The sequence below is a fragment of the Phacochoerus africanus genome, chromosome 14 (assembly GCF_016906955.1).
Source record: "Phacochoerus africanus isolate WHEZ1 chromosome 14, ROS_Pafr_v1, whole genome shotgun sequence".
In the NCBI taxonomy this organism is placed as follows: domain Eukaryota; kingdom Metazoa; phylum Chordata; class Mammalia; order Artiodactyla; family Suidae; genus Phacochoerus; species Phacochoerus africanus.
In genome coordinates, this window is record NC_062557.1 from 25,578,791 (window position 1) to 25,592,442 (window position 13,652).

Genomic DNA, 13,652 nt, shown 5'->3' on the forward strand with positions numbered 1-13,652 from the left:
ATCAGCTTCCCAGGAAGGCACTGCTCTTTACCTCATTTCTCGTTTTTCTTTCTTTTCTTTTCTTTTCTTTTTCTTTTTTTGGTTTTTAGGGCCGCACTTGCAGCATATGGATATTCCCAGGATAGGGGTCCAATCAGAACTACAGCTGCTGGCCTACTCCAGCACCGCAGCAATGCGAGATCCGAGCCGTGTCTGCGACCTACACCGCAGCTCATGGCAATGCCAGATCCTTAGCCCACTGGGCGAGGCCAGGGGTTGAACCCTCAACCTCATGGTTCCTAGTCAGATTCGTTTCCACTGGGCCATGACGGGAACTCCTTTACCTCATTCTGCTCATACCTACATCTGTAGGTTTCATGACGGGATTCATGTCTATGTACAGCTCTTTTTCTTAATCCTTTGCCAGGATGCTGCAGCCATAGCTAACCTCCTGCTCTAGCTTCAGACAAGTCTCCCATATAAAACCTACATCCCGGAGTCCCCCGTGTGGCTCAGCGGTAACAGGCCCGACTAGTATCCATGAAGACTCAGGTTCAATCCCTGGCCTTGCTTAGTGGGTTAAGGATCTGGTGGTGGTGTGTGTGTGGTATAGGTTGCAGACGTGGATTGGACCCTGCGTTGCTATGGCTTGGTGTAGGCTGGCAGCTACAGTTCTGATTCGACCCCTAGCCTGGGAACTTCCATATGCCGCACTTGTGACCCCAATAATAATAATAGTAATATAATGTAATTAATAATATATTAACAAGTATATGTATATACTGGATGTGATGTTAAAGTTTTCCTTTGTCCTCTTAGGGGGTTTCAGTGAACATGTCTGTTAAGGCACCAGCCACACTCAAAGACAAGCAAGTCTGAGGTCTGTCCCCCATGGAATTCACAGCCCATCCAAGGGGGAGAAGGAGGGAAGATGGGAGAGACTGAGCCACAGAACAAGAGAACCCGCCCACAATTTCATGCTTGCTTGCTTGCTTTTTTCTTTTTTTTTTCTTTTTGCCTTTTCTTGGGCCATTCCCGCAGCATATGGAGGTTCCCAGGCTAGGGGTCTAATCGGAGCTATAGCCACCAGCCTACGCCACATCTGTGACCTACACCACAACTCATGGCAACTTGGGATCCTTAAGCCACTGAACAAGGTCAGGGATTGAACCCTCAACCTCACGGTTCCTAGTCGGATTCGTTAACCACTGTGCCATGATGGAAACTTCTCCCATGATTTCTTATAATTCCAGTGAGTCATGAAAAAAAGGTGCTAAGAGATTTGATCCTTCTATGTCCCTTGAGGCGTCCAAGTGGGAGATTTCATTTGGGCTGGGAAGATTTTTTTTCAAGCTGAGAAAAAAATGGGGGAGTTCCCGTCGTGGCACAGTGGTTAACGAATCTGACTAGGAACCATGAGGTTGTAGGTTCGATCCCTGGCCTTGCTCAGTAGGTTAAGGATCCGGTGTTGCCGTGGGCTGTAGTGTAGGTCACAGATGCAGCTCCGATCTGGCGTTGCTGTGGCTCTGGTGTAGGCTGGTGGCTGCAGCTCCGACTGAACCCCTAGCCTGGGAACCTCCATATGCCACGGGAGTGGCCCTGGAAAAGGCAAAAAGACCAAAAAAAAAAAAAAGTGGAGGGAACTGTAAAGGCAGAAGTAGGGAGAGTGGGATCAGGAGGGTCATCATTCCTCCTCCCTCACGCTGGACAGAGGAACTAAGTCATAAACATCACCCTTCAGTAGCTTTCTATGGTAGCTTTTTTTTTTTTAAGGCTGCATCTGTGGCATATGGAAGTTCCCAGGCTAGGGGTCGGATTAGACCTGCAGCTGCCAATATACACCACAGCTATGCCAGATCCGAGCCACGTCTGCAACCTACACAGCAGCTCATGGCAACGCCAGATCCTTAACCCACTGAGTGGGGCCAGGTTTCGAACCCACATCCTCATACTAATGAGGTTCGTTTCCGCTGAACCACAACAAGAACTCCTACAGTAGCTTTTGAAAAATTAATTTCAATACACTCTAGCTGGCACAGAATTTTGTAAGAAGGAAATAGATGGGAAAACTAAAGTCATTTAACGTTAAGTCAGTTTGGTGTTAAGTCACTCCAGCCTGAATAAAGGGACACCCTGATCTCACTTAGCTCAAGAGAAGTTTGGTTCATTCTTCAAAATGGAAAATAGTTAATGCTCCTTCTGATGATACATAAAAGTTATAAACAATTTTTTCAAGGAATACACAAAAAGGGCCTTCACAAATTTACCTCTAGTGGGAGGGGGAAGGGGATGGGATGGACTGGGGGTTTGGGGTTAGTAGATGCCAGCTATTACATTTAGAATGGATAAGCACTGAGGTCCTACTGTGCAGGAGTTCCCGTCGTGGCTCGGTGTAAACGAATCTGACTAGCATCTGTAAGGACAAAGGCTCCATCCCCTCTTAGCAGGTTAAGGATCCGGCATTACTGTGAGCTGTGGTGTAGATGAGGCTCGGATCCTGAGCTGCTGTGGCTCGGGCGTAGGCCAGTGGCTATAGCTGCGATTCAACCCCTAGCCTGGGAACCTCCATATGCTGCGGGAGAGGCCCAAGAAATGGCAAAAAGACAAAAAAAAAAAAAAGGGAATGTATATATATATATGCCTGACTGGGTCACTTTTTTGCACAGCAGAAATTGGCACAACATGGTAAATCAACTATACTTTAATTAAAAAAAATAAATTTACTCTCAGGAGATACCTGTTATCAACAGACCTTTTCAAGTTTGGACTAAGCAGATTCTTGACTATATGCAGCAGAAATGGACACTGGGTACCTTAGGTGGAAAAAGGACTTCTTGGGAGGATGTCATATGGCTCACAGCACCAGAAGGATAACAAACTCAGAAAGATGGGCAAGGATGAAGGGGAACTAGGCAACCAGGAACCCAGCCAAAGTCCGGATCCTGGATCACCTAGTTAGGATGCCACTTCTGCTGCCAATGGACTTGGCATGGCTACCATCACCGCCTCTGAAACCCTGACTGTCACAGCCACCGCCAGCAGCCAGGTTCTAAAATGTTCTTGATTCTAAGTCCAGGTGGCCAAGCTAAGGACACATAACTTTCACTCCAGCTGCCAGAAGCCTGGAGAGTGAGTTTGTCTATCTTGGGGCCTAGCTTTGTGTCACTTTGACCCGTGAAATGTTGACTCCTTCAGAAAGGGAGTCAATCAGGTGGACCAGGGCGAATAAATGGCAAATATTTGTTACATATATATTCATATTTTCTGTTTGTATTTTAGCGGGATTTTTATTAAACATACTAATTGGGGCGTTCCCGTCGTGGCGCAGTGATTAACGAATCCGACTAGGAACCATAAGGTTGCGGGTTCGGTCCCTGCCCTTGCTCAGTGGGTTAATGATCCGGCGTTGCCGTGAGCTGTGGTGTAGGTTGCAGACGCGGCTCGGATCCAGCGTTGCTGTGACTCTGGCGTAGGCCAGTGGCTACAGCTCCGATGGGACCCCTAGCCTGGGAACCTCCACATGCCGCGGGAGCGGCCCAAGAAATAGCAAAAAGACAAAAAAAAATACTAATTGGTAAGTAGATTTTTATTTTTGTTTTGGCTTGTTTTGTTCTTTTCATGTGAATACAATAATACATCCCCTAAATTCCTGCACAGTATTTATGTTATATATATATATTCAATATTTATTTAATCCATTTTCCCCTGATGGACATATATTTCAATTCTTTATTGTAAACCACACAGCTGAGAACATCCTTGGACACTCGGCACTCGTTCTTAGGATAAAGTTCCCAAGTGAAATCGCTTAGCAAATGGACTATAAAATTTTAACTGCCTCCAGATTGACGTGAAGAAACATTTATCCATTTACACGCTCACTAAAACTTATGAAAAAGTCCAAAAGGGACTCTTCACTGATTTGATTCTCATCTACAAGTGAAAGGAACCATCCATCCACCAAATAGCTTTTAAGGTAGAACACAGAAATGGAAGCTAAACGTTCCGGACAGATTTCTCGGTGTCCCTAGCTACGTGGAATGCCAAGGAGTCAGGTGGGGCACAATCGCTAGCGGCAATTCGCGCTTGGGGCGCCCGGGGCCTTGAACCCCTGTCCCCTAAATGCCAGTCGTCTTCCCTACCCACTCGGCCAAAATAACCCATTCCGGGCACTCGCTGCGTAAATAAATAAACAAACAAGTACGAGGCCCAGGATTCCAGCACCGAGCCTGGACCCGGATGCGGCTGGGGGTCGCAGCCGGTCTTCTCTGGCCCAGCGTCAGGGGCCTCGCTCTGCTAAGACCGACCCCGCCAACTTGCCGCCCTCCGGGCTTCCCCAAACACCGTGAGGACCCCTGTAGGAGAGCAGGGAGAGAGGCAGCAAGAGATGATACACCGGGGCCAGGATCGTCTGGCACGTCGGAGACGCAGAAGCCCTTGCTGTTCCGCTCCCAGCCCCGGACTGTGTGGCTTGAGGCCCAGGGTGCAGGGCCCAGGTCCAGCGAACCAGGCATCCTCTATGACTTTCGAAGGCAGCCCGGTGAGCTCGCTATGTGCCTTGAGAAGGCTCCCGGCTGCCTAAAGCAGCCAGCAGGTCCCATGGTGTAATGGTTAGCACTCTGGACTTTGAATCCAGCGATCCGAGTTCAAATCTCGGTGGGACCTCGGTGAGTTCTTTTTCTCGTTCTACAACCCCTATTTTGGAGGACCGTGACGGCATTGGCCTTCACGGACTGTGCCTTACCCGGTGACCTACCCGACTGCAGTTTAGGGTCCCTCCCCCTCTCTCAAGATGCTTTCATCTTGGGGATCACAGTGCGCATGCGCGAGAGTGGGCCGGAAAACGAAGTATATCTGTGGGAGCTGGAGCGTGACTCTAACCCTGAAGGGGACAGCCCCAGGCGCCCGAGGGATCCCGAGCATCCTGCTTCGGAAGGGGAGCTGCTGCAGTCTCCCGGTCTAGGGAAGCCTCCTTTCGATTGGCTAACGCGCGGAGAGCCAAACATTGGTGCTTTGGAAGCCGGGACTGAAGTGCCCAACAGAGCGGACGCGCACTAGAGGGCTGCGGGGGAGGGTGTGTTTGCAGGTCAGTCCGCTTGGAAGTCGGTCAGATACTGAAGTGTGTCTGACTGTGAGGTTGTCTATGTCTTCCAGTCGTAAAAAAAATTCTCTTAGTCAAAGAATCGGTCCGTCAGTCTATTTCAGCCCGAAAGGTATGTCTGCCTGCGATTTCTCGTCGGACGCTGGGCTATTTCTCCCGCGCAGACGGTAGCAATCTCTATGGGGTTCACCCGCAGGGCTGAGCGAATCTCTTTTGGTGCATTTGGCCAGGGTGGGTGATCTGGGTGCTGACCAAGCGCACGCGATTTGCAGGAAAGAGTCTACCCCTGGGATAGCGGGAAAGAGGCGTGCACAGAGAGTTGTCTTCTGTGGCTTGGTTTCCTGGGTTTTGAGAGCTGGCCGTCCCTCTGGGATAAGTGACGAGGGAGCCTGCTGACGCATTTCCACCTCCCTACAGGGTGATTGGCACTGTGGTTATACGGCCCTGAGCCCTGGGAAGATGCCACGGGAACGGCACCTCGGATCCTGTGTTGCTGTGGCTGTGGTGTAGGCTGGCAGCTGTAGCTCTGATTGGACCCCTAGCCTGGGAACTTCCATATGCTGCAGGTGTGGTCCTAAAAAACAAAAATAAATGAATGAATGAATGAATAAATAAAATGCCGTATGAACATCTAGAAGATAAGATTTGGAGGAACAAACTTTTTCAAAAAAGAGCAAAAGAGGAACTGGCACTTCACACACACAAAAAAGATACAATAAAAAGATGCCAAGCGTTATTAGTCATCAGGAAAATGCAAATTAAAAGCTCAATGAGATACCATTTTTACACTCACCAGAATGGCAGTGTTGAATGGTTTTGTTTGCTTGTTTGTTTTTTTGGCTTTGTAGGGCCGCACCCATATGGAAGTTCCCAGTCTAGGGGTCAAATCAGAGCTACAGCTGCTGGCCACAGCCACAGCCACAGCAACGCAGGATCCAAGCCGCGTCTGGGACCCACACCACAGCTTACGGCAACACCATATCCTTAACCCACTGAGTGAGGCCAGGGATCGAACCTACCTCCTCAAGGATGCTAGTCGGATTTATTTCCACTGAGCTGTGGACTCCCGATGGGGACTCCCGACAGCGCTGGAGGTTATTGAGAATATGGTATAATGTGAAATCTCAAATGTAAATTGGGAGAAGACAGTTTGACACTAACTACTAAAGTTGAAGGTATTGTACCCTGTGATCTAGCAATTTCACTCTTGTACATATACCCACAGAAATGCAGGCATTTGTGCACTTAGTGACTTGTATAAGAATGTCTTGGGGAAGTTGCCCTGTAACGCATTGAGTCAAGGGTCCCCCGTTGCTGCAGCTGTGGCTCAGGTCCCTGCTATGGCACAGGTTCAATCCCTGGCCCAGGAACTTTTGCATACCATGGGCGCAAGCAAAAACAATAACAAAACCTCCCCAACAAAACCACAACAACAAAAACTCGGAGAAGATGGGTAACCTCTTGAATTTGGGACTACCTAATTTTGGTGTTTTTGCTTTTTTTTTTTTCTTTTTGAGGGTTGCGCCTGTGCCATATGGAAGTTCCCAGGCTAGGGGTTGAATTGGAACTGTAGCTGCTGGCCACAGTCACAACCACAGCAACTCGGGATCCGAGTCTGCAACCTACACCACAGCTCATGGTAATGCCGGATCCTTAACCCACTGAGCAAGGCCAGGAATCGAGCCCGAGTCCTGATAGATACTAGTTGGGTTTGTTATTGCTGAGCCACAACTGGAACTCCCTGGAACTACAGAATTTTGAATGACCTATTCATTCAGTCATAAAGAAGAGAATCTGGGAGTGCTTTCCTAAAAGTGATGCTTAAACCTAGTTGTGATTCTGTATGAATTAGCTACATGCAGAAGGGGCAGCATGCTAAGGTGTCTCAAGCAGGACATGAGCAGGTGGAAGAAGTTTAAAAAAAGATCCACTGGAGTTCCCACTGTGGTGCAGCAGAAACAAATCCATCTAGGAACCATGAGGTTGCAAGTTCGATCCCTGGCCTCGCTCAGCGGGTTAAGGATCCGGCATTGCCGTGAGCTGTGGTGTAGGTTGCAGACACGGTTTGGATCTGGCGTTGCTGTGGCTGTGGTGTAGGCTGGTAGCTGTAGCTCTGATTCAACCCCTAGCCTGGGAACCTCCATATGCCGTGGGTGTGGCCCTAAAAAGCAAAAAAAAAAAGTTCCGCTGGAGTTCCCTAGTGGCCTGGTGGGTTAAGGATTGGGTGTTGTCACTGCTGTGGCTCATCCCTGGCTGGGGAACTTCCGAAGCATGTCACAAGGGGGAAAAAAAGAAAAAAGAAAAAAAGGAGCCCTGGAGGCATGTGGGGTGAGCAGTGGGGAGAGCTGAGGCCGCAGGGGTAGGCAGGACCTGCCAGTGGTGTGGGAAGGGCCTCTGTGCTAAACCCACAGGTCTTGACTTGGTCTTCAAGGAGGTAAGCAACGGAGCCACAGAGAAGCACTGCAGCTGAGGTAGGGCTGCAGGGGGATCGGCCCAGGGCCGAGGCTGGGAGGCTGTTGCAGCAAAGGGATAAACCGATGAATGTGTGAAGGCTGGAAAAGGTCATCTCTTTAGGAATTTGGATTTGACTAGACGGGATGGGGAGGATGGGGAGTGGTCAGAGGAGAGGCGAGTCCGTGGCTCTTCTTTGCCTCCTCACTCCTCCCCCCGGGTTCGCTGTCTCAGCTCTGATGCTGGAGGTAATGAGTCACCCGCTTCACCCATTGCTGTGGTCTGGTAGAGAAAAGTTAGAGGGGCCAAAGGGACACTGAGAAACACCACAGAGGCACTTCCTCTGCCCCTGCTTCTAACCCTCAGATACAGTGGAGGAGGGCAGGAAGTACGATCATTTTGACGCTATTTTGTTTTGTGGGTTTTTTAAAATTTTATTTTATTTTGGCCTTTTAAGGCCACACCGGCAGCACATGGGGTTTCCAGGCTAGGGATCGAATTGGAGCCGCATCTGCTACCTACACCACAGCTCACAGCATGCCAGATCTGAGCAAGGCCAGGGATCGAACCTGCAACGTCATGGTTCTTAGATTTGTTCCTGCTGTGCCGTGACGGCAACTCCTTATTATTATTATTATTTGCCAAAGAAGTTCCCTGGCCAGGGATCTAACCCACGCGACAGCAGCCACTGAGCCACTGCAGTGACAATACCAGATTCTTAACCTGCTGAGCCCTAAGATAACTCCTAAATGAATTTATTTTTAAAAATTGAAAAGTTGATATACAATGTTGTGTTAATTTCTGCTGTACAGAAAATCGACTCAGTTAAATATATATATATACATATATCCTTTTTTTTTTTTTTTTTTTGCCGCACTTGTTGCCATATGGAAGTTCCTGGGCCAGGGGTTGAAGACAAATCTCAGCTATGACTGATGCCACAGCAGATTCTTAATCCACTGCCATAGTGGGAACTCTGTCTTTTTTGTTTTTTAACTGATAAATTAAATTTTATGGAGTTACCGTCGTGGCGTAGTGGTTAACGAATCCGACTAGGAACCATGAGGTTTCGGGTTCAGTCCCTGCCCTTGCTCGGTAGGTCAAGGTTCCGGCGTTGCCGTGAGCTGTGGTGTAGGTTGCAGACACGGCTTGGATCCTGCGTTGCTGTGGCTCTGGCGTAGGCTGGCAGCTACAGCTCCGATTCGACCCCTAGCCCGGGAACCTCCATATGCCGCGGGAGCGGCCCAAGAAATGGCAAAAAGACCAAAAAAAAAAATTTTTATTAAATTCGCATTTCTTTTTTTTTTTTTTTGTCTTTGTTGTTGTTGCTATTTCTTGGGCCGCTCCTGCGGCAAATGGAGGTTCCCGGGCTAGGGGTCGAATCAGAGCCATAGCCACCGGCCTACGCCAGAGCCACAGCAACGTGGGATCTGAGCCGCATCTGCAACCTACAACACAGCTCACGGCAACGCCGGATCCTTAACCCACTGAGTAAGGGCAGGGACCAAACCCGCAACCTCATGGTTCCTAGTCGGATTTGTTAACCACTGCGCCACGACAGGAACTCCAAATTCTCATTTCTTATGCACCTAGAGATTACATGCAGAGTTCGCATTGTGGCTCACAGTGGTAAAGAACCTGTGAGCTGTGTATAGGTCACAGACACAGCTTGGATCCCAGGTTTCTGTGGCTGTGGCTCTAGTATAGGCTGGAAGCTGCAGCTCCAATTTGACCCCTAGCCCAGGAGCTTCCACATGCCACAGGTGTGGCCCTAAAAAGCAAAAGAGGAGTTCCCGTTGTGGCTCAGTGGTTAACGAATCCAACTAGAAACCATGAGGTTGCGGGATAAGTCCCTGGCCTTGCTCAGTGGGTTAAGGAGCCAGTGTTGCTGCGAGCTGTGGTGTGGGTTGCAGATGCGGTTCGGATCCCGAGTTGCTGTGGCTGTGGTGTAGGCCAGCGGCTACAGCTCTGATTGGAGCCCTAGCCTGGGAACCTCCATATGCCGTGGGTGTGGCCCTAGAAAAGGCAAAGAGACAAAAAAAAAAAAAGGGGGGGGGGGAAGGCAGGAGTTCCCGTCGTGGCGCAGTGGTTAAAGAATCCGACTAGGAACCATGAGGTTGTGGGTTCGGTCCCTGCCCTTGCTCAGTGGGTTAACGATCCGGCGTTGCCATGAGCTGTGGTGTAGGTCGCAGACACGGCTCGGATCCCGAGTTGCTGTGGCTGCGGTGTAGGCCAGTGGCTGTATCTCTGATTCAACCTCTTGCCTGGGAATTTCCAAATGCCACAGGCATGGCCCTGAAAAAAAAAAAAACACAACAAACAAAAAAAACCCACTTCCCCAATAGTGCTGTTTGGGGAGATACTGCCTTGAGAAAAGGTCCCATGTGCTACAAGTAAAAAATCTTTCCTTCTCCCATTCTTTGCCTTAATTGTGTCTTTTGTCTTGACATCCATCAAGAGGCCAACCCAGTTTTTCAGGTGACAAAGGTGAGCAGAAGAAATTACTGCCCTACCTGGAGCTCCGATGAGGGTTCAGAATCCTCAGGAATGAAGGTTGGAGTCAGCCCCCTGGACCAAGAACTTTCACCAAGAAGGAAGCCACATGGAATATTTATGCTTCCCCACCAAAAAAACGAAGTATTGAGTAGTTCTTGCTATGGTATAGTGGGTTAAGAACCCGACTGCACAACTCTAAAGAAAAAATAAAAATCTTTAAAAAAAAAAAAGGAAAACAAAAAGGCAATGACTGTACTTTGTGGGTCAACATGAATAATTATGTAGTCAACACAGAATATTTATTAAATAAAAAATTGCTGAGTAACCATTTTGGGAAGATAGGGGAAAAGAAATATGGGGAGAAAAAAAAAAAAGAAGAATTTGCGAAGTTCCCGTCATGGCAGAGTGGAAACAAATCTGACTAGGAACCATGAGGATGTGGGTTTGATCCCTGGCCTCACTCAGTGGTAAAGGATCCGGCGTTGCCATGAGCTGTGGTGTAGGTTGCAGATTTGGCTAGGATCTGGTATTGCTGTGTGGGCCAGCGGCTACAGCTCCAATTAGAACCCTAGCCTTGGAACCTCCATATGCCTCCAGTGCAGCCCTAGAAAGCAAAAATAAATAAATAAATAAGTATTGCATTTCAATGTTTTCTCTTTCTCATCCCTCTCCTTCCTCTTCAGACAGAATGTATTGCGGCCGCTGAATTTATTACTGAGGTTGCCGATTGGTGAAGTGGGGCCATGATGGAATTGGGAAAGGAGTGAATTGGGAAAGGAGCCACTGGGAGATTCTGGATTCTGATCAGTGACCCAGGATGCACCCTGGGGCTGGGGCCCGTGGGGAGGGGCTGAGGGAGGGTGGAGCTCGAGGTCAGATCACTGTATTGTGTTAGGTTCATTTTCACACACTTGCTTCCAAGTCTCTCTCACCACCCACCTCCCCCAGACAGAAACTTGGGCGGCACCCTTGACCACTCCTGGTCCCTCGCCCATCACTGCATAAGATGTCAAGATCAGAAAACTTCATTTCCTAAGCAACTCTTCACCCCAGCTCCCCCTCCAGACTGGCAGCCACTGCCCGGACCCCCGCCCCCAACTCACAATCATCTCTTTAATTGTCTCTCTGCTCTTTCCCCTTTCAATCTTGTCCAAAGCCAATTCCCTTCTAAATGGAAACATTACCGACCCACTCCCAGCAGATAAGGTGGTTTGGTGTTGCAAACAAGACCCTCTGGTCATCTCCAGCCCTGCCTCTCTAGCAACTGATCCTAAGCCTCTAGGCCTTTTTTCTTTTCTTCTTCTTTTTCTTTCCTTTTAGCTTTTTAGGGCCACACCTGTGGCATATGGAGGTTCCCAGGCTAGGGGTCCAATTCGAGCTGTAGCCGCTGGCCTACACCAGAGCCACAGCAACGCGGGATCCAAGCCACGTCTGTGACCTACACCACAGCTCATGGCAACGCCAGATCCTTAACCCACTGAGGAGGCCAGGGATCGAACCCACCACCCCATGGTTTCTAGTCTTTCTAGTCAGATTCATTTCTGCTGTGCCACGATGGGAACTCCAACGCCTTTCTTTTTTCTATTCTTTTTTTTTTTTGTCTTTTGTTGTTGTTGTTGTTGTTGTTGCTATTTCTTGGGCCGCTCCCACAGCATATGGAGGTTCCCAGGCTAGGGGTTGAATCGGAGCTGTAGCCACCAGCCTACGCCAGAGCCACAGCAACGTGGGATCCGAGCCGTGTCTGCGACCTACACCACAGCTCATGGCAACGCCGGATCGTTAGCCCACTGAGCAAGGCCAGGGACCGAACCCGCAACCTCATGGTTCCTAGTCGGATTCGTTAACCACTGCGCCAGGACAGGAACTCCTTTCTATTCTTTTTTAATGGCTGCACCCACAGTGCAAGGAAGTTCCTGGGCCAGGGATCAGGCTCAAGCCACAGCTTCGACCTGTGCCCCAAAGGGGGCAGCACTGAATCCTTAACCTCCTGCACCACAGCGGGAACTCCTAGGCCTTCCTTTTGACATTCCAGCAACTCCAACCTGAATGGGGTTTGCATTCAGACACTTGTTCTTTTTTTATTTTTATTTTTATTTTGTCTTTTCACCATTTCTTGGGCCGCTCCCGCGGCATATGGAGGTTCCCAGGCTAGGGGTCGAATTGGAGCTGTAGCTGCCAGCCTACGCCAGAGCCACAGCAACGCAGGATCTGAGCCGCGTCTGCAAACTACACCACAGCTCACGGCAATGCCAGATCGTTAACCCACTGAGCAAGGCCAGGGATCGAACCCGCAACCTCATGGTTCCTAGTTGGATTCGTTAACCACTGCACCACGTCAGGAACTCCTTTTTCTCCTTCTTGTATCTGTTCCTCTTGTTCATACTGCCCCTTCGACCAGATTTGCCATCCATCCACCCACTTACAGCGTCACCCTCTAGGACTCTGCTCCAAATATCATCTCCTTTGGCTCAGTCGGTCAAGAACCTGACTAGTGTCCATGAGGATGTGGGTTCCACCCCTGGCTTCACTCAGTGGGTTAAAGGATCTGGCGTTGCCGTGAGATCTCATTTAGGGGAGTTTCTGCTGTGGGGCACTGGGTTAAGGATCTGATGGTGTCTTGGTGGCACCCTGGGTTCACTGTCTACCCGGTCTGGTGTTCTGGATTAAGGATCCGGCATTGCGATTGGACCTGTGTCCTCATGGATCCTAGTCAGATTAGTTTCCGCAGGGCCCAACGGGAACTCCTCACCGCCTTTTAGAAGCCTTTCCTCTCCTCCCTCCCAGGATGCAACGCCCCCATTCCGCTGGATTAGGCAGCCCGTCTGAGTGTCCAGCTCATGCTCTGCACAGACCTCTCTGATGTGGCACTGAATGCATTGGATCATGAAAGTTTGTCTGTGGCTCCTTTTTTTTTTTTTTTTTGGTCTTTTTAGGGCCACACCCATGGCACACGGAAGTGCCCAGGCTAGGGGTCCAATCAGAACAGCACCTGCCCGCGTGTGCCACAGCCACAGCAACGCGGGATCCAGCCGCGTCTGTGACCTACACCACAGCTCACGGCAACACGGGATCCTTCACCTGCTGAGCGAGGCCAGGGATGGAACCCGTGTCCTCATGGGGACTAGTCGGGTTCATTACCGCTGAGCCACGATGGGAACTGTCGGTGGCTCCTTTAGACGGTAATCTTCTTGCTACCAAGACGCAGGAATTAGTCTTCCAGCCCTTAGCGGGATCCAGCCTCCCTTATGCTAATCAAAGCCTGGCCTTCTGCTGTTTAAAGAGCTTCACAAGCTTCCTGTTGCTATGAGGGTGAAAAAAGAAAGTTCTTACCTGAGCTCATGGCAGTGTCCTTTAAGACTTGACCTCACAGTCCCCTCCAGCTCCATGTTTTACTGCTCCTGGGTCTGCCCCCCTCCCCACTTGCCTGCCGCAGTTGACTGTGACCTTGTTCACTGCCCTGAAAGTCCGCCCGCTGTGTGTCCCTACAACCCTCTCGGCTTTCCCCAGAGTAGCTCTTAACCGATTTAATTGTAACTCTTGTTTCCCGTCTCCTCTGCTAAATTCTATGAGAATAAGAGCCATTTGAGGGTTTTTGCCCGTTTGTTTGTTTTTCTTTTTCTTTTTG

At 49.6% G+C, this 13,652-nt stretch overlaps 1 non-coding gene across 1 annotated transcript; it reads left to right on the plus strand.

Annotated features, from left to right (window-relative positions):
* Nucleotides 1–4,572: 4,572 nt before the first annotated feature.
* On the plus strand, nucleotides 4,573–4,644 carry TRNAQ-UUG (transfer RNA glutamine (anticodon UUG)). Its single transcript has one exon. It is a non-coding gene; the product is annotated as a tRNA-Gln (tRNA).
* The last annotated feature ends 9,008 nt before the right edge of the window (nucleotides 4,645–13,652 follow it).